Raw genomic sequence first — 25193 nt, forward strand, 5'->3', positions numbered from 1 at the left:
CTGTGAAAAGTATCTCTTTTTGTGCTCCACCCAAATCATGAGGGTGGCCAATCAAATTAGACCTTCACCTGAAACTTCCACCATATTGAAAGCATGTGGAAGACATTCTTCTGTCAGTGCTTCTGCCTTCAGGCTTATGGGTAAAAGACATTCCAACTAGGCTGTTCAGATAGGAATGTGAGTTAGTCTGGGCAGGAGTTGTAAACCTACGGGTGCTTTGCTGTTATTAATCACAGCATGTACATCCTGTTTCACTCTCCTTATTTGTTCACTCACTCTAATATCCTATTTCCTTCCCAACTAAAGTAGCTGACACCAGAGACTGACAGCTGGACAAGGACAGAGGAAGTTGAACCACATTTCCTTCTGCATCACTTACTTTTGGTGTGTCTGGTCTTAACATCACACAACAAACTTGTTTGTGCTTGGGTACATTTCATACAAGACCCTCCAAGTCCAGTCTTCTTCTAACACAACCTTTCATATAAATTAAATAGATAAACTTCTAAATTCAGGATTCACACCCATTGCCTATTACTTTAAAATAACCCAAGTTTATCATTCCTTGCCCAGACTAACTCACATTCCTGGCTGCAAAGGCCTATTTGGAATGTCTAGTCTTAGAAATTCACATTTTCTACAGTTATTTCTATCTCATATATTTAACCTACAAACTGAATATAGTTGAAAACAGCAGCAAGTATGTTTCAAATTAGGCGATGCACTTCAGGTATTAACAAAGACCATAAGGAAATGCAGAGGCAGAGTATAAAGACTCAGATATACAAAATCGGAATCAGTAAAAAGGAAAACGCCTTAAACATCCAACTACCATAAATACAAATTTTGCAGACATTAGTAAATCTTCAGGGTTTTTTTTTTAAACTCACTCAAAAGTGAGTTTAAACTCAAAGTAACATCTAATTTATGAGACATATTCTTAAATAGTAAACATAAAGAAGCTTTTCTTAGGATTTCTAAGGAGCCAATTTATAACGTGCTTAATGGCGCATGTAAACTGTATTTGTATGAGTAGGTACAGGCATTACTGTAAAAGGCATAACTATTTTATTCTACAGAGTGCAAGGTTAAAGTAAAATAGTCTGAAGAAAAGACAGAGAAATAGGAAGTTCAAGAATCCAATAATATAATTCCCTGTGACATAGCATGCCAGTGAATTTAGCAACAAATTAAATGGCTAAAATTGATATGAATTGCTATTATTTCTTGGGAAAAATACCAGGGAGTTTTCCATGAATAAGAACCAATGAATCAAGACCAAAGGAATCTGACCACACCTGTCTTGGTTAATAGAGGAATGGGAGCTGGACTCAGAGACTGTACTACCAAAGGCATACTGATGGAAATACCACCAGAGACTTCCCATAACCTTGCAACCAATCTGCAGGTGGTTCCCTGTACCAGTGAAAATAGGGCTGGCAAACCTCAGCAAGCATCCTTCTGTGTGACCCACATTGCTCTAGGAACGGAGCCAAGGGGACATGCATTTGTGTAATGGAATGTGGCTTTTCTCTCTCCTTGCTCGTGGCTTCTTTGTGTATGTGTTAGCTACCACTGCTCATAAGTGGCTTATGAGAAATGCAACACCATTAAAGATATACAAATAAGCCACATTTTTGTCTGAGCCAATGCAATAAATTTCTAGTCAGAAGAATCCTTTTGGCTATTTAGAAATAATCCAGAGGCCTCTGCTATTCATGCAGGACTTCCTACATTTAGAAACTTCTTTACTTTTTTTTTTAACCTTTGGAATCTTTCATCTTACCATTTATTTTCTTCATCATAGATCAGGATCATTCTTCTGTTGAGTTCCATATGTTGCTTATAGTTGACTCAGTGAGTAGTTAAATGAAGTTGACAGATAAAATCAACAGAGGTTTATTGCCTTCTATATGTAAAGCTCTGTTGCGGGAATTCTTCAGGTTAAAAACAGATAAGTCTGTTTTTTCACTCAAAGGCAGATGATCAGTAATTCAAAGAAATGGTAATATGCTTTATGAAGTCATAATTCATGTATTATTGAAAACAACATATGCACATGTTGCCTTAAATGATAAAGTGCATTTTTAAGAACACACACAATAATTATCCATTTCTCAAAACAAATCCTGTATTTTATTTTTTTAAGTCTAAACTTGAATAGAATTATTTTTATTAACACAGCACAGTTGGCTACAGTCACTGATTGAATGCATTCTATTCTAAAAATAATTTTTAGATTGAGAAGTTAACAATAGGATATTAAACTGCATGTCTGCTGACTAGAAAAAAGAAAATCATACTTGTATATTGTTTTGGGTAACTATGTGGAAATTATAATGCCAAAATAGACCCCACAATAATAAACATTTGATTTCAATACACATAGCAGTTGTCTCTTGCTAAGAATCTTCACGAAATTTCAACTAATGTTCAGTTTTAGATTTTCGCTTCATTTGTACTAAGAGGTATTCTGTAAATATTTATATAAGACAATGAAAACAATCAAATTAAAATTTTGAAAACTACTGGGCCCATATTTTCAGTCCACAATGAGATTCTTAAGAAACTATTACAGTAAACTTATATTGAAGTCATCTTTCCTGTATCTCATATAAAAATCTGCCTACATAAACGCTTCATAGAAATCTTGTTTCTCTCTTATAAATCCTAAAAGTATACTTAAGCTATTAGCTCAGGAGGAATGTGGTAAATGCATGACAGTGTGAGAAAGCATTGATTCTCCTGCTGTCTTAAAGTCCAGGAAAGACTTGATCAAGAAGAAAAGTCTAGAAGAGGAATGTGACATAGTGAGTGGTGGTAGTCATAAACTTAGGAATAGATTTTTCTAATATTACACGTGAAGATTACTTTACATTAACATATGCCATAGTAATGAGTTAAATATAAAGAACAAAATTGATATAAAGAACAAAATTGGGATTTGACTATACCATTAACTCTGATTATTTTGTGCTGATTGATCCATAATTGTTCTATTATAGAAGGCTTGATGATATCATACCATTCATTCATGGAGTCTTTCATGAATTTATTCATTCATATGCATTCAACATGTAAAGTATGTGTTCAGTGCCCTCAGGTTACTCAGAAACTAGAGAAAGGAAATAGAGGAAGGAAATAAATTGCATTGTTAAAATAATACAATGTGACTAGATACATGTTACAGTGCTGGAAGTAGGGCTGCGTAGGAGAGCTCAGGGAAGTCTTCACAGAGAAAGTTGCTTTGAACTTCATCTTGAAGGATGTCCAGGAATTTTCCTGGCTAGGAAGATAATTTTGTGTAGAGAGAATAACATAAGCCAGCATTTCTGAGAACTTGATGTCAGATAAAAAAAGATGTCCATACCTATATATGCTTCGCAAACACTAGGTAAACAAAGGTAATAAAGGTCTCTTTATTGCAGCATTCTCAGAAATTTTAGCAAGTGTTTCTTAAATTTTCTGGATTATAAATGTACTTTAGGTCAGTTAATAAAAATACAGATTTCACAAACTCACTGTCTTAATCCATTCCATTTTGTTATAATAAAATACCACAGGCTGGGTAACTTATAAACAGAAATTTGTTCTCCACGGTTCTGGTGGCTGCAAGTGTGAGATCAGAGTGATAGCATGGTTGAGTTCTGGTGAAAGCTACTGTCAACTATGAATTGGCATTTTCCATTGGCACTTGCCATCTACCTCTACAAGGATTAAATCATGTGCTGCTGCAGCTGCTGACTTTCAACACCCCGTGAAAGGAGTTCAGGTGGAGAGCAGAAATGAGGCACTCTGTGCTCTGGGAAAAACTGGCAGAACAGGTCTTCAGATAGTTAGATATTTTCAGGAGCCAATTTTATGAGCCTAATTCTTGTATCTTCTTATATCCAGAAAAGCACTAAAATCCTTCATGGTGATGTCTGCTCCTCGTGACTAGCAGTAACGTGCACAAGACTAGCAGAAATCTTCTGTAAAAAATATGCGCTTGATTGCATTTATTCCCCCTTCACCAAAATCACATATATACTGACCTTCCCCCCTGCCTCTTTGGAGGAGTTTCTCAGAGCTATCTGGGATGCTGTCTCCCAGGCTGCAGTCCTGATTTTGACCCAAATAAAACTTAACTAGCAAGTCTCATGTTGTGCATTTTTTTTAAGTCCACACTGTCTTTTGGGTTGCAGACTTCTCACCGTGTCTTCACATGGTGGAAGAGGCTTCGGATCTCAGTCCTGTTTCACACAGGCATTAATCTCATTCATGAAGAGAATGAGATTCTCTTCATGATTTGGGAGGGTCATGAGCCAAGACCCTCCCAAAGGCCATACTTCCTAATCCTATCACAATAGGCATTAGGATTTCAACATGTGAATTGGGAGGGGAGTAACATTCAGACCACAGTGCCTACCTCAGATATATGATTCAGAATCTTCCTTTAAATAGGCCCGATAATCCATGACTTAAAAAAAAATGTCTCAGGTGAGTCTTAAAATCTTTAAGTTTGAAAAATACTACTTTAGTTTTAAGCAATTGTGCAGTCGGGGTCTTCATAAGAAGAATGTGTATATGGCATTTTTCAAACTTACTTGATACTATAACTTTTATATTAGGAAATTCTTATTTTCATGTTATGAAATACTTGTGCTCCTCAGGGCATGTTTGATAATATCATCAAAATACAAAGACAGGGGCTTCCCTGGTGGCGCAGTGGTTGGGAGTCCTCCTGCCGATGCAGGGAACATGGGTTCATGCCCCGGTCCAGGAGGATCCCACATGCCGTGGAGCGGCTGGGCCCGTGAGCCATGGCCACTGAGCCTGCGCGTCCGGAGCCTGTGCTCCACAACGGGAGAGGCCACACGGTGAGAGGCCCGCATACCACAAAAAACAAAAAACAAAAACAAAACAAACAAACAAACAAACAAAAAATACAAAGACATGGTAAGTTGAAAAGCTTACTCTATGACTCCTTAGAAGATCTGTGGTCTAGAACACAGGACTCTGGGACATGATGCTGAAAAATTGTAGGGACCAGACAATGCAGCTATGCTAAGCTTTTTGTATTTTATCTAATGAGTAATAAGGACTCCAGAATGATTTTTTGACGTCAGTAAGATTAGGTTTGGAAATGTGAATGGATGACTACATATATGCTTCATCTTGTGGCACAACTTAATTATGAAGTTATACACAACACAACGATGAAACCAAATAGAAAAAGTAAATAAGAGGGAATTATATAAAATTCAGTGAGCAATGAAGCCGGTGCGCCAATGCATTCACTAATGAATTTACACATCTGTGGTGGGTGAGCTATAAAAGTGGCTCAAACTTTATAATGGGCAACCTAAAAAGGAACGCAAAATCAAATTTGGGCTCAAAAATGATGTTGCTTGAGTATTTCTTGAATAAAAGAATAAAAAAGTGACAAAATGACTGAATAATTGACTGTAGATTTACTTTAGAAGGAATAAATCTAGTAGCTATATGAAAGATGGAAGGTCAAAGAAAGTTCTGGTGGCTGAAGCATGTCTGAGTGAGGCATGGTTATGTTTTGAGTAGGTGGCAGCAGTACAGATTCATAGGAAAAGCCAGATTTAAGAAATAATTTTGAGATTTAATTGACAGTTTTTATTAATTGATTTGATGTTGGAGAATTAAAAAAAAAACAACCCAAACCATGTGATGGGAGTTAAAGGTGACTCAGGGCTTCTAATTGATGGTGTACACTATTTTAAAAGATAAGGATTATAGAATGAGGACTAACCTGAGGAAGAGGATGCTTGTAGGTGAAAGACAAGTTCAGTGTGGGATAAAGTTTGACATTTCAATAGGCTGTTGGAAATATACTTTGTGGAACTCAGGAAAAAGGGTATAGACCAGTGATTTTCAACTAACAATCCATGTATTTTTTTCTAAGAGATCAATAATATTAATTAGAATTTTTCTTCTTTCCCCAATAATAATGTAAAAGTGTAATAAAAGGATATCAGAAAATGAAGGTAAGTATTTCAACATACCAGAATATGAGTGTGTGAAAAGCTGTCAATAAATATAATCATGATTACTTTAAAAACTTTGTGTTTTTTGGATCATAAAAAGAATGGAAAACTTTTATTTGATTAATTTTAGAACCAGAAGAAAATATCTAACCCCAAAATTCAGATTAATATTATCCATATTATTTTTTAATAAAGAAAACAAATCAGGAGTAGGTTTTTAATAGATTTTCTGCTTTACTAAGTTCTATTGTCAGAAACCAAGAGGCAGGAAAAGCTGTGTTCGTAATCAAACACAGCAAACAAGCAAGCAAGGAACCAACCAATATTTTGTTGTTAGATAATGCAGAGGTGAAAACAAAACCTTGGTTAGTCAATATTAGTTCTTTAACCAGCCTCAAGATCCCAGGAAAGTATATCAGAAAGTTTATTTAAATTATTCTGTGTTTGTTAAATTAATAAATAACAAGGAAAGAACCATTTATAAATCTTTTACAGAGATTATTTTTACATATATAAAACCTCATTGGGACACGATGCAACATGCCAATTTAGGAGCACCTTAGGGACTACATATAATTGTTAGATCTTAGGAAAATGAGGAAGTAATATTTTTTTTGTCCCCTCAGGCACGATGGGGCACTCCCAGGGGAATCCCAGTCCTGGAAAAAAACTGTCAGTTTCTTTAATTCCAGACAATCTGGAGACCTGAGCTATCCTTCCCTGGGTGCTGAGCTGGTTTAGCTTGGCTGTCACGAAAATGGGCTATTCAAGGAGCAATATTCACAAGTAAAACCAAAGTCAAAACTAAAATCTGAGTAGCATATTCAAGTTGTTTATCAGTTTCAAGACAAAGAGAAAAATTCATGTATAAGGACCCTGGATAGAAACAAGAAAACCAAGTAGGAAGAGGGGTTTTGAACCAGATGAAGCATGAAGAATCTCTTGGGCTGTAAAAATGTGGCTACTTCTGCTTTTCACAGAGCACGTGTGACCTTGAAGAATAGAGGAGAAGAACTGTAGGAGCAATTCTCAACTCAATTATTGAAAATGAACATCAGTGATTGCTCAACAAAACTCAGCAAATCAGCCATTGCTAGCACAGGTTCTAAAGCACCCCAAGGTTAATTCATTCCATATCACCCCAAGATTAGTTTATTTAGTGCTCACAAAGTGCCAGGAGCTGAACATAAAGCAATGCCTGGCTCAACTCTTTACTCTCATAGAATATTTTAGGGGTGTTAGAGTCCAAAAAACAATCACAACAAAATTAATTTGAATTCAGGTAATAAGCATATGACTTAAAATCATTTGGGAAAGTATATAAAGAATGTGGTAAACCTACTAAATTATTGCAGCAATTTGTAGCTCAGGAGAGCATGAGGTTATGGAGCTGGGCTCAAATGCTACTCTTTCTCCGAGGCTTTTCCAAGTTAAGCAAGCTTAGTCTCCTTTGGAAAGTTCTTCAGATGCAAGTACTCATTCAGACAATGAGTGTGGTCTCACTTAATGGACTCATTATCTCTGTTTTGGCCCATCCAGTTTCCCTGCCTTTATTACAGAGTTCATTTTGGAAACCTAACTATCTTCAAAGCAGTTGACAGGTTTGATTCCTGGCCAACATACCAAACACTCTTCATAGGAGCTCATAAGGTTTAAGACAAAAATCTTTGGAAATGTAGATGATGTAGGTACTCTCTGCTCTTAACTCCTACTGTCCTCATCTGGACCACACAGTTGAGCAATTGGTTAGCTACTTATTAGCCACTCTATAAATACTTTTTGATTCATCAAATATGTATGAGGTTTCATGGTTTGCTAATCGTTTGCCCTCTATAGGTCATATTTCCCCAAATGGAATGTAAACAATGTGATATTCAAATAACGTTCTTTCTGTTCACATATCATCCCTTAGTTTTTTCTTCTAAAATATTCAGAAAAGGAGGAAAAAAGTATTCTTTATCTTTCATTATGATTTTTGTACACAAACTGCAGAGAGATGTTGAGGTACTCTCAGTGGTCTTCATAAGAGCCAAGTTGTAATTTCAGGACATGAAGCTAATTCCAGCTTACATTTGTAATATATTTTTATGTCTCTTTAAAAAAGAAGAAAGAAGGTTTGAAAAAAGAAATGATGGTGGTGATATAATAAACACAGGGAAGATTTAGAGGAGTTCAATGAGAACCATATAAATCAGAAAAAAAAATGCTATATCCTGGAGGTAGAGAAAGAGAGGAAAAACTTCGCAATAATTCTGGTTGAAATGACAGATGAATGCAAAACACCTTTGTATGTGTGAGATGGGATTTGATTTGCATTATAAACAAAAGCCTTTTATACTTGCTTGCTATTAGCCATTGCCCAAACTGGTAGCAGAACCAGCAGAATCGGTGGTAGAACTCAAGTCTTTTATCATTCAGCCCAATGCATATTTATGATTTGCTTTTGGTACACAAGAATTGCTTTTCATCATGTTGAACTTTACTAAGATAAAGTAGATTGTTGTGCTTAACAATAAAACTGGGTGTGTGGCTCTCTGACATATTTCAATTTTTTGAAGCATAACCTCCCAAGAAGCAGTAGACCAAAAACCACCCAAACGTTTTTCTATATTTTACTGTGACAGGAACATTACCAAGAGATTTTTTTGAGAGTAACAAAAACATTATTATTAGAACATTAGAATGTTATTAGAACATTAGAATGTTATTAGAACATTCACCCATATTTATAAAATTAAAATCTTCCCCCCCCAAATATAAAAGATACTTTTGAATAATTGAATTTATTAAAAACAAAGAAATGAGGGAGTAAGGGTAGAATGGAGGATGGACCCCACTTTTTGATGCTCTCTAAAGCAAAATACATCTCAAAACATTCAAAAAATTAAAAATACAAGTATGAAGATTTAAAAATATTTGTGTGAATCCAATTTAATATTTTTTAATTCTTAAAATGGTGGTGGCCACTTGAGGTAAATCTTCCTACTTCTTATTCTCTGCCTACTTGCAGACTTTGACTTTCCTTCTACCTCTATTTTCTGAAGGATTTATTCTAATTATATGGTAGCAATATTAATCATAAGTTTTTAAAAAAAGAGAGAGACAATAAAACCCATTCCTCCTCTTGAAATAGAAAATCACTATAAAATAGCAGTCAAAGCTTTTCTTATTCTGCCAATATTCACCGCATCAGGTTTTTTTCCCCTTTATTGGCTTAATAGAGCTAATACTAACTAACATTTGTATAGTGCATTCTAGCTTACCATTCCAGCTTTTTCACAAGCACTGCCTCATTAGCCCCCACAATAAGCCTTTGGGGTGGCTATTATCATCACCATGCTGCAGACAGGGAAACTAAGATTCAAAGAGACTAAGCAACTTGTAAATAGTTTTCAGAATTCATTGGACTCATTATACGGCCATTAAAAATGAGGATTTTGTTGACAATTTAATGACATGAGAAAGTGCTCATGAAAAAAATGTAAAAATAAAACCCAGCAGGCCATAAACTATAGTAAATTCATCCAATTTTCTCCTTTCTGCACTTCAAATTTTCCATAAAAAGCAGGTACTAATTTTGATAATATGATTAGGTCCATAATAATTTTTATTGTCTAGCAAAAACAACATTAATCCCATACTATGTTCAGTTCCACTACCAATTTGCTTATAGAAAAACCGTTAATGTCATAGCTGTATAACTGTAAATGAATATTTTTGAACAAATGAACTCAGGTCAGCACATAAACAGGTTAACTTCTTAATAAAATCATCAGTGTTTTGTTCTCCTTAATTATTTTTTCCCAGAAGCCATCGAATTAGGTGTCAGTCTATAGAAGTGGACTAACTAGAGGGTATTCATTGTCTTTAAGGAATCCACATTTTTCTAAACTCCTGGGGAGTATGCAGGACTCAAAATAGCTAAGATTTATTGAATAATTATTTTGTGCTAGGTATTTTATAAAACACTATAATAGTTTAAGCCACTTAAGATCTGACAACATCTCTATGAAATTGGTCTTATTTATCATGCACTTTTACAGTTCTGGAAACTGAGACTTGGAGATGTAAGATGAATTATCCATGTTCACGGCAAGTGAATGGCAGAGATACAACTCAAACCCAGATATTTCTTTTTCCAAAACCTCTGTTCTCAAGCTACTAACCTTACTCTCCTTAAATTGAAGAACGTATGAGTGACCTTAACCCCTGTGACCTGAACCTCAGCTAGTAATCTTAATTTATTAGCTCTACTTACTAACCTCCTTCATTGTTTATTTTAAAGTTTAGAGTCATATTTGATTCTTTGTTCTGTTGTTCATTAACTAGTTATTTGTTATTATAGAGATAAATATAAGCTTTCTTTTGCTGGCTTCCATTAACTTGTCATTTGAAGAGCAGTAGAAAGAACTGGGGGGTAAACAAACAAACAAAAAATTTTCCCAGTGATGAATTCACAATTCTCTGCATTTTAATAAGTTTTGAAATATTAAGAGCCATTGGATTTTTACAGCCCAATTAAATTCACTTTGTGGAATTTATAAATAGAAAAAATATTTCAGGCAAAAAGATTATTTTACTCATCAAATACTGATCACAGATGGTCTTACTTTTTATATCATGGGAGTGGAACTTTCTGAAGATGCTCTCCATTTGAGATTTTGGGTTGTTGATAGGTTGCCTCGACATTTATCCAAACTGTATTTGAAAAACTAAATTATCCTCTTATCTTTGTGGCAATAAATTCTGACTGCACTAAACTCTCTGGAAGGTCATAGGTTTAAGACTGTAATGTGTCAAGATAAAAAATGCCACATGTCACATGGGAACTGAAATGCAACAAAGGGGAAGTAACCAGTCTGAGGAGGAGCATTTTCTTGGTCACTGTAAATTTTTTTGGTTGTTTTCTATATAAAAAATGCATCTCATGACTTTATTTAATTCTGTCTTTTAGTGAACCATTACCTTCACAGAATAATATATTCTGTTCTCCACATTCAGTTTGGTAGAACACGTGATAAGAATCATTTTAGAATTGACAAAGTTTTTCTAAATATTTCATTTATTTCTTTTATTTGTCTTGGAGAGGCTGGCCATCACAACTCCTATTGCTCCTTCATGATGCTCTCACTTAAGTAGAATAACATAAGTTGCCCATTTTTATGTTTTATATGAATTGTTTTACTTATTGTATAAAATAAAATGTTATGCTATATTCTGCGACTCTGCTATCCCAAACTGCAAATGCAGATGTACAAGGCTTTAACGGTCTTCAAATATGAGCATTCTTTGGTTACAAAGTAATTTACCCCAAGTTCCATTAAAGATTATGCTTTTTAATACACTTATATTTTTGAAAATTAAACCTTATAAATCCCAAAGAATGTGTAAATTTAGAAATACTTGTAAATATATTACTGGAATTTTGATAGGTTTGCGTTAAATCTATAGATTAATCTGGCGATCATCAACATCCTTGCTATGTTCAGTTTTCCGGATTATTAAAATGATTATGTCTCTTCAGTGCTTTGAAATTTTCAGTATACAAATACTGTACATGTTTTGTTAAATTTATACTTATGTATTTTGATTTTTGAGTGATTATAAATGGTACTGGTTTTAATTTTGGTTTCCATGTTATTATTGCTACTGTATAGAATAGATTGGTAGATTGACTAGTAGATTCCTGGAATTTTCTATGTAGATTACAATGTCGTCTGCAAATAGAGAAAGTTTATATCTTCCTTTCCTATTTATATGTCTTTTATTTACTTTTCTTTCCTTATTAACTGCCATGTTGAATGAGTGGTGAGAACTGACATCCTTGCCTTACCCTCATTTAATGAGGAATGCAGTCAGTCTTCCATTATGAAGCATGATGTTAGCTATAGATTATTGTTTTTCTTTTTTAACTTAGTTTTGAATTATTGATTATTACATTACAGTAAGCAACTTTACATCTGTTTTATAATAAGTAAATGATAACAATTTCTGTTCCCATATTTCAGATGTCAGGATAATAAACACTCACCTGCCTCCTGACATAATTTGTAGTTTCATTCCCTTCCTGATACTCGGTAGTGCCTTAGTTTCAAGTGAGATGCAATAAAGTAGAGTGGCTAAAAGTACTGATCACAGAGTTGATCTGTCTCTATTTATCTTGCAAATCATATCACCCAGCTTCGTTCCTCAAGAGGGATTAAGAATCAGTTTCTGATCCTGGTAAAGTTTGTGCCAGTTAACCTTGCCAGAGTAATATTGTATGACAAAGGTTGGAATGTAATATATTTGATCCAGGTTGGGTCAGTTATCCAAGACAGAAGAATGAAAAAAATAACTCGTCCGGGCTTCCCTGATGGCGCAGTGGCTGAGAGTCCACCTGCCGATTCAGGGGACATGGGTTCGTGCCCCGGTCCGGGAAGACCCCACATGCCGCGGAGCAGCTGGGCCCCTGAGCCATTGCCGCTGAGCCTGCGCGTCCGGAGCCTGTGCTCCGCAACGGGAGAGGCCACAACAGTGAGAGGTCCGCATACCGCAAAAAAATAATAATAATAATAACTCTTCCCCATGAAAAAGAAACTCTGTTATGAATTTATTCTAGAAGTGTGAATGAAAATAACTGTGCCTTAAAAAAATCTCCCAAGTACTATATATATATATATATATATATATATATATATATATATATATATATTTATTATTTGAAGTTTCTAAAAATTCGTTGGATTATAATTTTATTGAAGAATCAGTAGATATGTTTTTTTGTATTTTTAAACATATATATATTCACTCTAAGTTTACAGAGATATGTATGTTTAAGGTAAGTGGTAAGCAAGCCTTCACATTTAGGTAAGTGTCAGATATGGTTAAGGTTGTTAAATCCCCTTTTCAGAAAGAAGGTAATATAATTCCTTGTCTCTAAATAAAATGCCTCAAAAAGATATATTCACTTCCCTTTTGGGGGGTGGTTTTAGGGTATAATTTTAAAAGTCTAAGGTACAGACTTCCAGTCATAAGATAAATAAGTGTTGAAGATGTAATGTACAGCACGGGGACTATAGTTAATAAACAAATAAATAAACAGAAATCAATCAGTTACTTGTGTGATGAAGTTTGATAACTTAGAATTGGGTTATAATGTCTGATTTATAGTAATACAAACCTGTATTCTAAATAACATAGATAATATGCTATTAGCTTTTTTGTATTATGAGTCACTCATCTATCTGGAGGTCAAGATTGGAACACATAATGTTTTTTCAAGACTCATTTTTTTCAGACATAGTTACCAATTTTTTTTCTTGTCTTGATCTCTTTCGAGACTTACTTTCTGATATAAATCTACAATTTTTTATGATAATATTCACTGAATACAAATGGAATTAAACTGTGCTTTTCATAGTTGTGCAGAGGTTTTGAGATGTAGCAGTAAATTTTCTTCACTCATTATAGGAATTTAAATGCTATACATACTATTCTGTGAGGAACGATCTAGAAAACACCAAACTTTTAGAAATCAGAACATGTTTGTCTAGCTGTTCCACCAACAACAGGGTGAGAAGATATGAAGGAGACAATTTCCCAACCCCTGCCAGCAAATGGCCTTGGGGGAAAAAATTAATTTTCTGGGTCTAGTCAAAAAAATTAAAGGGTTGAACCATAAAATTTATTGTTTGATTCTCTTCATTTGAATTATTCATTAAAATGTTACTTTATGAAAAAAATTTCCTGCCATGTTTATTACATTTAGAAAAGATCCAAAGAGTATCTGAAAACATAAGTCCTCTGATTTTCAGACTAAACTTCTAGTTTTCATTATTAGCTGGATAATTGTGATGATGACAATGCCATTTTAAATATTCTAAAATGAAAAAAAACTCTGTATATTTTAAAAATATTTTCACCAAAGAAACTTAAGATGGACTATAAAGTATAAACAAACTCTATTCCTAGATGATGTCATTTTATCTTTTCTCCCTAATGCCAATATTGCATGCTTGGTAATAACCTAATGAAGAATGCTTCCAGATATCTACTATTGCATTTAATAAACACTGTGCCAGAAATTTTATGCAGATTATTAGTGAATTCCTGACAGCACTGTGGTGATCTTTCATGCTGCATCTAGTATTTCTGGGTCTTTGCTTTGCAGGTAGATGATAAGACTGCTCTTTCAGACTCTACCACAACTGGGTAGGAATGTATAGTGAGTGCCGGTTACTTTTGAACTGAATTATTTATTTGTGGGAGCTCTTTCCCTCTGCTTCAGTTAATCACAACTTTTGAGATAGTGGTTTCTCTATCAGGCTGTGTCACAGAGTGAGCAGATATGATGAAGTCTGTCAATTCATGACAGACACATGGTCTGAGTAATTTTTTTATAAACTACTCAGGTTTTCAGGGGTTTTGTTACTGTAGCCTAACCTAGACTAGTGAAATGTCCTATTTTACAGGTTAAAATAAACTACACAGCTAGTAAGAAGGAGAATTAAGATACAAACTCGTCAATTTCCAAAATGCATGCTTTTCCATACAGCCTACAGTGATAATAGGCATTCTGTATCCCTTTGCACCAACATTTGCACTTTCAGACACTCAGTTTTATAGCTTTTGTGAGTGCTTCAGGTGTTTTGGTATTGTTGTAGAACACTAAGGTCATTTTTCTCAGAATGCATTAAAATATATTATTTATCTAAGGCTCAAATTCATAACTCTGCTACTGTTATGATTTTGCATAAGGAGAACATTGGGAATTATGTAGAACATTTTATGGTCTTGATGTTGCATAACTCTCAGCTGCTGACCATATGAAGAAGCCACATAAGCAATTGTAAACACAAAACAGAGGGTTTTGTTAAAAATATGTGAGCTCTGAGGTTGACCAAACACTGGTACAAATTCTTAAACTTTTTGGTTTGATTTAAAATATATAATAAACTTCAGCATAAAGAGCTTACTCATAATGTACAGTTCCATCTCTTTTTGTTTAAAATAATATTTTCATTAATAGAAAAATGTTTCATTGGTCTTTTAATCTATTTTCTATTAAAACACAGAAGTTTGGGGTAAAAGTAGACATTCTTTGTGCTACATGAGTCAACTTAGTTTATACACAGTCTTTATTCATTTTGCACAGAAATACTACACTAAATAATGGATTATTAGATAGTACCTGGAATGAATGATTATCCAATTTTCATGGTATTTACAACATTCTAAAAACTTAAAATTGGATTTTGCCTCCATATCTCTGACACAAATCAAATGACCATTAAAATTATATGATATTTTAGTTTTGTATTACACCTGTAACTACAGACTTTACTGGTCTGATGTGTTTTGGCTGTAAGCAAAGTTAATGATTTTACTTGCTTGAGTACCAATAGGAAGTAACTAAGGACACCATAATCCAAAATCTAGAGTTGACTCAATTAATATGTCATATATTCCAAGAAGTTAAAAAAAAAATACCAGTTGGATCCAACCTTCATAAAGAAAACATATTTATTCTAAAAGGAAGTGCTCTAAAAATGACTTGTTCTGAAGCATGACAAAAAGCATGACCTAGGACATAATCTGGATTTCAAAACAATTCTGACTGACTTTGGGAGTCTCTTTTATCCTCTAAGTGGATTTCTTCTTCCTTAAAAAGTCAAAATAATATCCTTCCAGTATTATTATATCTAATATAAATATCCTTGGGGAACAGAAAAGAGCTATCATTATACATGTTACATTTTTTAAAACATTAAGAGAAAAATGCAAGACATAACCTAGGAGGTGTCAACTACAGACTACATAACCAACAATGGATTAATATTCAGAACATACAAAGAAACAAATTGAGGGAAAAATCAATATGATAAAATGCAAGCAACTCCTAAAAGTAAAATATTTACATGCAAGAAGAAACACATGCCTAATAAGCATAATCATGGAATTTCTAATTAAACCACAATTGACATCATCTTATACATACTTGTATGGGGGAAAATGGAAAGACCAGCTAATATTATGTATTCATAGGCATGTGACTAACAGGAGTGTAACCAGTGCCCCCACTCTGAAAAACAATTTGGCATGATTTTGTAAAGTTGAAGATGTAGATGTCTTACATTCAAACAATTTCAGTTCTAGAAAAATACCATGACATCCTCCAGCATTATGTTCCAGGAGACACATACAGGAGTATTTATAGACTAGTTGATAATACCAAAACATTGGAAACAACTCAAACTATCTGTTAACCTGAGACTGGAAAAATATACATTGTGATACAAAACAACAGTGAAAATAAATGAACCTCATCTATAGTACATAATAGATCAACAGCCCACAGCTTACAAACATAAAATGAAGTATAAGAAAAAAGTTGGGAGATTGGGATTGACATATATACACTAATATGTATAAAATAGATAACTAATAAGAACCTGCTGAATAGCACAAGGAACTCCATTTCGCTGTACAGTAGAAACTAAGACAACATTGTAAAATAACTATACCCAAATTAAAAAAAAAGGAAAAAGAAAAAAGTTATAGCAGAATACATACTTTCTGATATGATTAAAATGAAGTTAATAAACTAAGTTCTGTATTGTTATTGAACACCTATATATGCTAAAAGTATAAGGAAAATAATCTATTACTATAGTTAAATCTGTACAAAGTATCCAAAAATATAACATTATAACACTGACATTTTCTTTTACACCTTTCACTGAGAGACCTCTTGCTAATGTACATTTTCAATGACCTTTTTAGTTGTGTAAGGCAGGGCCATAAACTGAACTTCTAAGAATATTGTTAATTTAAGAAACTTTATCAGTATGTATTTTCTGTGTCTAAACCAAGCAAAGTTTCTTACTTAGTTTGAACGAATGGTTTATCCTATGTTTCTGTTATGGGCCCTTAAACCCTCTAGTGGAGATTTTATTTGTTTCAATTTTATGTTTGTTTTACAGCAAATGGTTTTACAGCAGATCTCTCATCTATCCCACTTGCCTATCTCTGGAATGACAATTACATGTCCACAAAGAGAAAGTATAAAATATGACCACTTTCAAGTAATAGTATGTCATGGATTCTGATGCCTTTCTGGACCAGGCCAGGAAGGCATCTTTCACCACTATTCAGCTCCCCCTAACTGGTCTCTGCTTCTTCTGCCTTCCTGCCCTTCAGTGTTTTCTCAACGCAGAGATCAAAGTAACTAAGTTAAAAAGAAGTCAGATGATGCCACTTCCCTATTTAAAATCCTCCAGCGGCCTCTGGTTGTAGCCAAATGCTTACAAGGGCCTTTGAGACCCAATGTGATTTAGGCCCTTGTTCTCTCTCTAAGTCATCTGCCCTTTCCCTTGCTCATTCCTTTCTATTTCTGTTCTGCCAGACGTGCTCCCACAGCAGGGCCTCTCTCTATACATGCCGTTTCCTCTGCTCAAAATTCATTTCCTCTAGAAGTCTGCAAGGCTTGCTGCCTCACAGCCTTTGGGCACTTACTCATTTATCACTTTCTCAGCAAAGCGTTTGCCAACAAATCAATTAAAAACTTCAACTTATTATTATCTATATGTATGTGTGTATAGAATTTTAAAAACTTATTTATTCATCTTTTCCCTTGACTTCTAGAATGTAAGCAGTATAAAAGCAAGAACCCTTCTTACCTTTTCCCTCCCCCCACCTCTTCTTTTTTTCCCGTATCAGCCATGCTGATGTCAGTGCCACACACATGGTAATACTCATTTTGAATGAATTATTCCTGAAATTTCTGGTATTAGGATTGAGGCATTAACTTCATAAAGCCTGTTGTAAAAAAGAGGAAACATATGTTAAGAAGGAAACATAAAACATTTAAACCTCCTTGATACTTGTGATTCCAGGAGGAGAAAGGCCCTAAAGGAATGGTGGCAGTACATCAAAAACACCCAATAAGTGTGAATTGAATGAAGGGATTTTGGCACACAGGAGAAGTAAATGTCCATGGGAAGAGGGAAAATTCTGGAATAAGGTTCAAACAACCTCACTCTCTAAGAGATGACATTGCATAGGACATTATAAAAATTTTCATTCAGCCTAATGATTTCATTCACAATTTAGGTTCACATAAGGGTTTTATGCACAATTCAAGCTTCTTTCTCCAAATAGATTCTTTTCTTCATTGCAAGATGAATTAATTCATTTAACAACAACATATTTCATTTGCTATTATTGCTTCAAGTGGAATTAAGATCAGTACAAGGAAATCAAAAGTGTAAATTTTGTCATAAGTGCCTTATGCATGTATTGCTTTCGTTTCCCACAACTTTGAAGATCACCAATCAAAGGAAGTTTTTTTTAAAAAAACACAAACTAAAAAGAATAGGAATAAATACTTAAGTTGTCATATTTGACCACATACTGGTCAAATATTATTTTCTTTTATATACCAAGCATATGTAGACTGTAACCTCCCTGAGAGTAGGAATATTGTTTATTTTGTTCATTGGTTCTCTTAGTAAATTTCTGTTGCAATAAATGTTGCATAACTAACAACTCTCAGTGCCATCTACAAAAACATTTATTTTTTTATTCAAGGCTGTGAGTCATCCAAGGCTCTGCTGGATCCTGCTGGGTTCTGCTGAGCTGTCTGTAGCTTCTCAGGTCAGGTTGAGGAGACATAGGGAAGGTGTAACAATTCTCTAGGATGTGCTTATTGTAGAACCAGAGCACATGGCCAAGACATTTAGCAAAGCTTTTAAAGCTTCTCCTTGGATGAGACACATAATGGGCTCACTCACTATGCTTTGCCAGAATGCATCATATGACAATGGAATGAGGAACTTACAGGAATTCATGGTAAGTCTGAGCGTGGACAATTCGCCTACACAGGAGGAGTGGATAACTGGAAATAACAGTATAGTCTACCACAATGATATAACCCAAGCAACTAGAACAATGTCCGTTACATCAATGTATATTGAATGTGTATTTTTAAGATTTAACAATTGATTTTTTTTCAATTTCACACCTGAAACTTAGATAATAATAGTAAATAAATAATTTTCCAATGGATCAAGATTAGGAAATATACATGTTATATATGTATAAATATATGATTTTTGAACTAGGAAAATCAAAGACCATTGATCTACTACAGTGGTCTACAAACTTAGGTATAAACACACCTAAGGATATGTGAAAGCTTCTCAGTGAGTTTGGTGGGCATCAGGATCATTAAAGGAATGAATATTCAAATCCTCAACTTCCATGTTATTCTTTCCTATTATTGTTCTTCCTAAGAAAGCATTTCTGCCAACTCTCCTGTCTCAGCTCCCTTTTTACAACTGCCATTCTACGACATTAAAAAAGAAGGCATATTCCCTCCCATGGAGAATCTTTTCAGCCCATGGTCCAAAAATCTCCAGGGCATCAAACAAAGGAATGTGTTTCTCAGTAAAAGCCAGGCAAAGAGAGCTTCATGGGGTCTATGTCCAATTTTATCCCTGTGACCCACTCCAGGCAAGGTTCCACTCCATTACTCACTTTCTCCCTTAATTGTCTATTTTAGTACTGAAATTCAAAAGTGAGGAGGTTTACATATGAATATATATATTATAATGTTAAAAATAAAGTCTGGTTCTTTCTGACAAAAAAACAAAATTGATTTGACAATGAGGACTGACTTTGTCCACTGGATTATATGGTAACATTTCCCATAAATTGAATGAGTTAAATTTGTTACTCTGAGGTTATAATAAAATACAATTAAAGCACTAAAGTTTATAATATATAATATTCAGGAAAACATATCCTTCCCTACTATTTAAAATCATAGTCATTTTTTATCAAATTTAAAATGAACAAGAGGGTACATAGTATTTCAAAAGTGTTTTACATGGTATGCAAGCAAAAGTGTTTCATCTGGACTATGGAGACAGGAACAAAATGAGCTGCTAGTGTAGTATGAAGACACTGAAGACATTTTATCTAATTAACAATTATACATGAGGCTAACTCTATGTGTTACTTGCAAAAAGCTAAGGATTTCTAATAAATGTCTAAAATCTCCACACACGAAACCAAATATGGGGTTTTATGATTGATACTTTGAAGGTTTTATTTTGTTGAGCTGTTATAAGAGCAGGTCTACCAACTACTGTTAAATAAGCACAGGAAACGCAACATAATGATAAGGATTTGAATGTCATAATGGTTATTCTTTTGCAACTAAATTATGTAGTCACTACTCATTCACAGAGGCTGCATTCACACATGGTAAACCGCAGTTGAGGAGCTGGAAGAGTTTGTTTTAAGGGTGTAAAATAAATCATTTCAGGGCTGTAATGAGTGAGTTGCTGGGCTTAGTACCACCTACTTCAGTTATCAGAGCTGAGATGAAGTTGCAGTCAAACAATTAACCTCTTGAAATTTAAATATATATGAAAGAATTGCTGGCTATAAAGCAGTCTGAACTGTATATAAAAAAGTTATAATATACAGTCTGAACTGTATATTATAAAGTTGACTGGCTTAGACTACTAGAACTGCTTTTTTATCCACACAACAGTTCTTTTGTTGCAAAAGTTGTATTTTACATCAATCACTTGCCAGTGAAATATTGAGCTTCTGAACTAAATTTTTAAATGCATTTTTGGAAATTATGTTATTACTTCTTTATATGCTAGTTAAAACTCTGATTCTGATGGCGTTCTAGACACACAATGAACTTATACACGACTCTAAATATCTACAAATGAAGGAAACCTCTTGATCAATGAAGCCATGTTGCCCTATATCTAGATGTATTCCAAATATTTGATGTAAAAAAAGTGAAGATAATTAATTTTTCATTTTATTTTAGTATCACTTAGACACAACATAGAAAAATAAAATTTAAAAAAGCCTCATAACAGGGCTTCCCTGGTGGCACAGTGGTTGAGAGTCCGCCTGCTGATGCAGGGGACACGGGTTCATGCCCCGGTCCAGGAAGATCCCACATGCTGCGGAGTGGCTGGGACTGTGAGCCATGGCCGCTGAGCCTGCGCATCCAGAGCCTGTGTTCCGCAACGGGAGAGGCCACAACAGTGAGAGGCCTGCGTACCACAAAAAAACCATAAAAACAAAAAAATCTCATAACAAAGACCATCATACAATTTTGATTTAAGTAGTTGGGAGGAAAGGACTTGAGAATTACATTTGTAATAAAAGACAGAAAATAAAGGCCCTCTTCCAGTACTGCTATAAGCCACTTTGATTTGGTTTGGAAACATGACTTCATCTTTCTATATGTTTTTCCCTCTATATTTAAGCAAGTATGCTATTTGAAGGGAAAATACCAGGTACACAGTTATTCCTCGATGTAAAATTAAATTCAAAAATTAAATATATCAAATGTATTTTCTAAGTTGGAACAATTCAGTAAGCTATTGATTGACCCATTTCCTTAAGTATATTTTATAGTTTTTTTCTGCTTATTTTGTCCTGACTACAGGGTTAAGGCTTTTGAAGCTTAAAGATAAATCAATTATCTTTTAAAATCAATTCTCTTTTAAAACTGACATATTAAATTACAAGATGTTGCAACAAATGCCCTATTACATCATATAGCAAAACTTTTAAACATGTTATCGTATTTTTATCAAGCTAGCTGAGTATTTTGAAAACAAATATGTAGAAAAAAATTGAACTTATGCACTCATTATGCTCTGTTTGACAGCTCTCCACCCACATATTCTTTCTCTGCCCTTCTCTACACTACTCTGTGTCCCAAAAGGCTGATGCCAATGGAATGTATCAATCAGCCTCTTTACCCTCTGGCTTCCAACTAAATTTGGTTATTTCAACAGAGTTTCTCAACCTGGATACTGCTGACATTTGGAGCTGGATAATATTTTGTTGAGGGGGTCTGTCCTACCTATTGTAAGATATTTAGCAGTACCATTGGCCTCTACCCACTAGATGTCATAACATGTCCTCCAGTAATGGCAATGACAGATGTCTCCAGACATTGCCAAACATCCTGGGGCAGGGGGCAAAATTGCCTCTGTTGAGAACCACTGGTTTAACAAGCAGAAACAATAGAAAATGGAAGAGGGAGAGAAACAGAAGTGATCTGTGCACTTAAAGCTATCTCAGCCCTGGCCAGGTAGTGGCTTTGCCAGTAGCTTCATTCTTCTATTTGTGACTTCCATCTGGAGGTCCTCTTCTAAGGCTACATTTCTCACTGGGTTTTCATAAGAGTAACAGCATTCCCTCCTCTTGCCATATTAGGTTTAGGGGTGGTAATGGCTTCCCACCGTTGCTAGTACCTGGGTAGTTCACCAACCTTTTTTTTTTTTTTTGCGGTATGTGGGCCTCTCACTGCTGTGGCCTCTCCCATGCAGAGCACAGGCTCCGGACGCGCAGGCTCAGCAGCCATGGCTCACAGGCCCAGCCGCTCCGCAGCATCTGGGATCTTCCCGGACCAGGGCACGAACCCGTGTCCCCTGCATCGGCAGGCGGACCCCCAACCACTGTGCCACCAGGGAAGCCCACCAACCTTTTTTTTTGTTCCTTAAACTCTCACACTCCTGTAGACAATTCCTTTATTAAACTCTTTTCAACCTATTTCCTGCTTAATTCTTGGCTAATAAAATACACCTTTTTGGAAGATGCATTATGTGTCTAGTAAGCACCGTGTTTTTGCTAATCAATCTCCACCTCCACCCCCTCTCTTCTAAGATGCACTTTCAATAGAGACAACACAGCAACACTGACATCATTTGAACTGCACTACAATCTGTACTGACTCATTTTCAGAAAATATCCAACTTTCCTTTCTTTGTATATGTGCTAGTGTTCCTGTTTTCCATGATTAAATAATCTCCCCAACTCTATTTATATTCACCTCAAAACGCTTAGGGTTAATTCTTATGTTCACAGGAAGAATCTTCTCCAGTCTATACTGAACTCTTATTTATCTGAAACTTTAATTGGTGTACTGCTATGGACTGAAAGTTTGTATCCCTCAAAATCATGTTTTGGAACCCTAATCCCTACTGTGATGGAGATGCAGCCTTTGGGGGGTGATTAGGTCATGAGAGTGGAGCTCTTATAATGGGATTAGTGCTCTTAGGAAAAGAGACACAAGAGAACTTGCTTCCTTTCTCTCTCTCTGCCATATGAGGATACATTGAGAAGAGAGCCATCTACAAACCAGGAAGAAGGCTCTCACCAAAAATCAAATGGGCTGGCACCTTAATCTTGAACTTCTCAGCCTCCAGAACTGTGAGAAATAAATGTTTGTTATTTAAGCCACTTAGTCTATGGTTATTTGTTATTGCAGTACAAGCTGACTAAAGTAGGTACAAATGTTGTTATCTTAAAGTTAGATACATATACTACGCAAATGGTGCCTAAGCACTACAGAGGTAGAAATCTATTTCTTTTTAACTCATTTATCTCCTTCACAGGAGTTAATGCTATATTACGCACTTCAAAGATGTTTAATAAGTATTTGTTGTCTTTAAAAAGTAGCTGTTGAGTTAATAGCTTTCTAAATTTTACACAATAGAGAAGTCCTTTTGAAATTTTATTTTTTCTTCCTTTTTTTCTGAGCACATTTTATGAGGATTAAGGAATTGATCACATGAATTGCTTTATTCAGAACTGTGTTAAGGCTACTTATGTAAACTAAATTGCCTGCTGAATAGTTCTCAAATGGATGTCTTTGATGAGAAAGCTAAGAAAATAGTATTATGAGCAGTGGGAACTAGGTTAAATAAAATTATGATATTGTTTTTTTAAACACATAGGTTGAAATCAGAAATACCAATGTCAAATTCATTATGGTTATTTTGAATTACTATACTGAAATATTAAATTCTCAGTTTTATCATACTGTATATCGGAGGAAAATTGCTAGTGCAATCAGTGTTTAGTCCATGAACAAGCATTTGTTGGATGTATATTATAGTGATAACACAGCACTCAATACATGGATTAAAAGTGCAAAAGTCATTGCTTTTGAAGAATGTACAATTTAAGAAAAAGTTTAAATACATTAAATAATATAAATCTTTGCATGTTATATAATAGTTTCCAGAAGATGAGTAAGGTGTAGTAGTTGATGTCTCTAGCAAGGTAGCAAACCAGTCAGTTGCTGGAACACAGGATCAGTCCAGCCTTTGTGGAAAGAAGATAAAGATAGACTGGAGATCAAAGCTTTATACAATAGGACAGTTTTTTTCAAAACAACTTTTAATCGAAATATAGTTGATTTATAATGTATTAGCTCCAGGTGTACAGCAAAGTGATTCAGCTATATATGCATATGTATGTTCTTTTTCAGATTCTTTTTCTTTATAGGTTATTACAAGATATTGAATATAGTTTCCTGTCCATACAGTAGGTTCTTGTTGTTTATTTTATATATAGCAGTGTGTATCTGTTAATCCTAGTTTATTCCTTCTGCCCCTTTCCCTTTTGGTAACCGTAAGTTTGTTTTCTATGCAATAGGATAGATTTCTGATCCCAGAAGGTAGGATTCATGTAGGTATGACTTACACAGTGGAGGTTAAAGTAGAAACATGCTGCTTAGCTGGTTCAGCATGGCTTAAATGTAAATCAGGAGGTCATGCTACACCTAAGAAGGCCACAAGATGAATCCTAGACTTTACCCACTAGTAAAGAAGGATTTTCTAATATACTTCCAGGTGTGATCCTTATTAGTCCACAACTTTGATGGGAATGAGTCCATAGATAGAACTATCTGAAGTTGAACTTGACTACAAACACTGATGATTAAAGCACTCTTTCATTTATTCACATATTTAACTTACAGCTATTGATAATTTACTAGATGACCAACACCATGCCAGGTACTGATGATATACCAGTAACTAACATAAATACCTTGATCTCATGATACTTACATACTAATAGACATGGATAAGCATAGTTCTTACATTCATCTGCATAGTGCTTTTCCTATGAGAAAAAAATAATTGAAGAAGATCTCAGTGAAAAAGTGTCATATTGAAGATTTTGATTTGACCCTAATTTGCTCTTAAATAATCTGTGGTTTCTACTTACCTTTCATTATTCTTTTGAGTTTTGGGGACTAAATAGGCTCAACTGAGGAAAACTCCAAAATGAGGAAAATTTGGGTTTTGGTGTTGTTTATTGTATGTTACTGTTCTTTGTCCTTCTCGCCCCTTAAGGCATTTTCCAATGGGAGGA

This window comes from Tursiops truncatus, chromosome 1 (genome assembly GCF_011762595.2).
Source record: "Tursiops truncatus isolate mTurTru1 chromosome 1, mTurTru1.mat.Y, whole genome shotgun sequence".
NCBI classification, from domain to species: Eukaryota; Metazoa; Chordata; class Mammalia; order Artiodactyla; family Delphinidae; genus Tursiops; species Tursiops truncatus.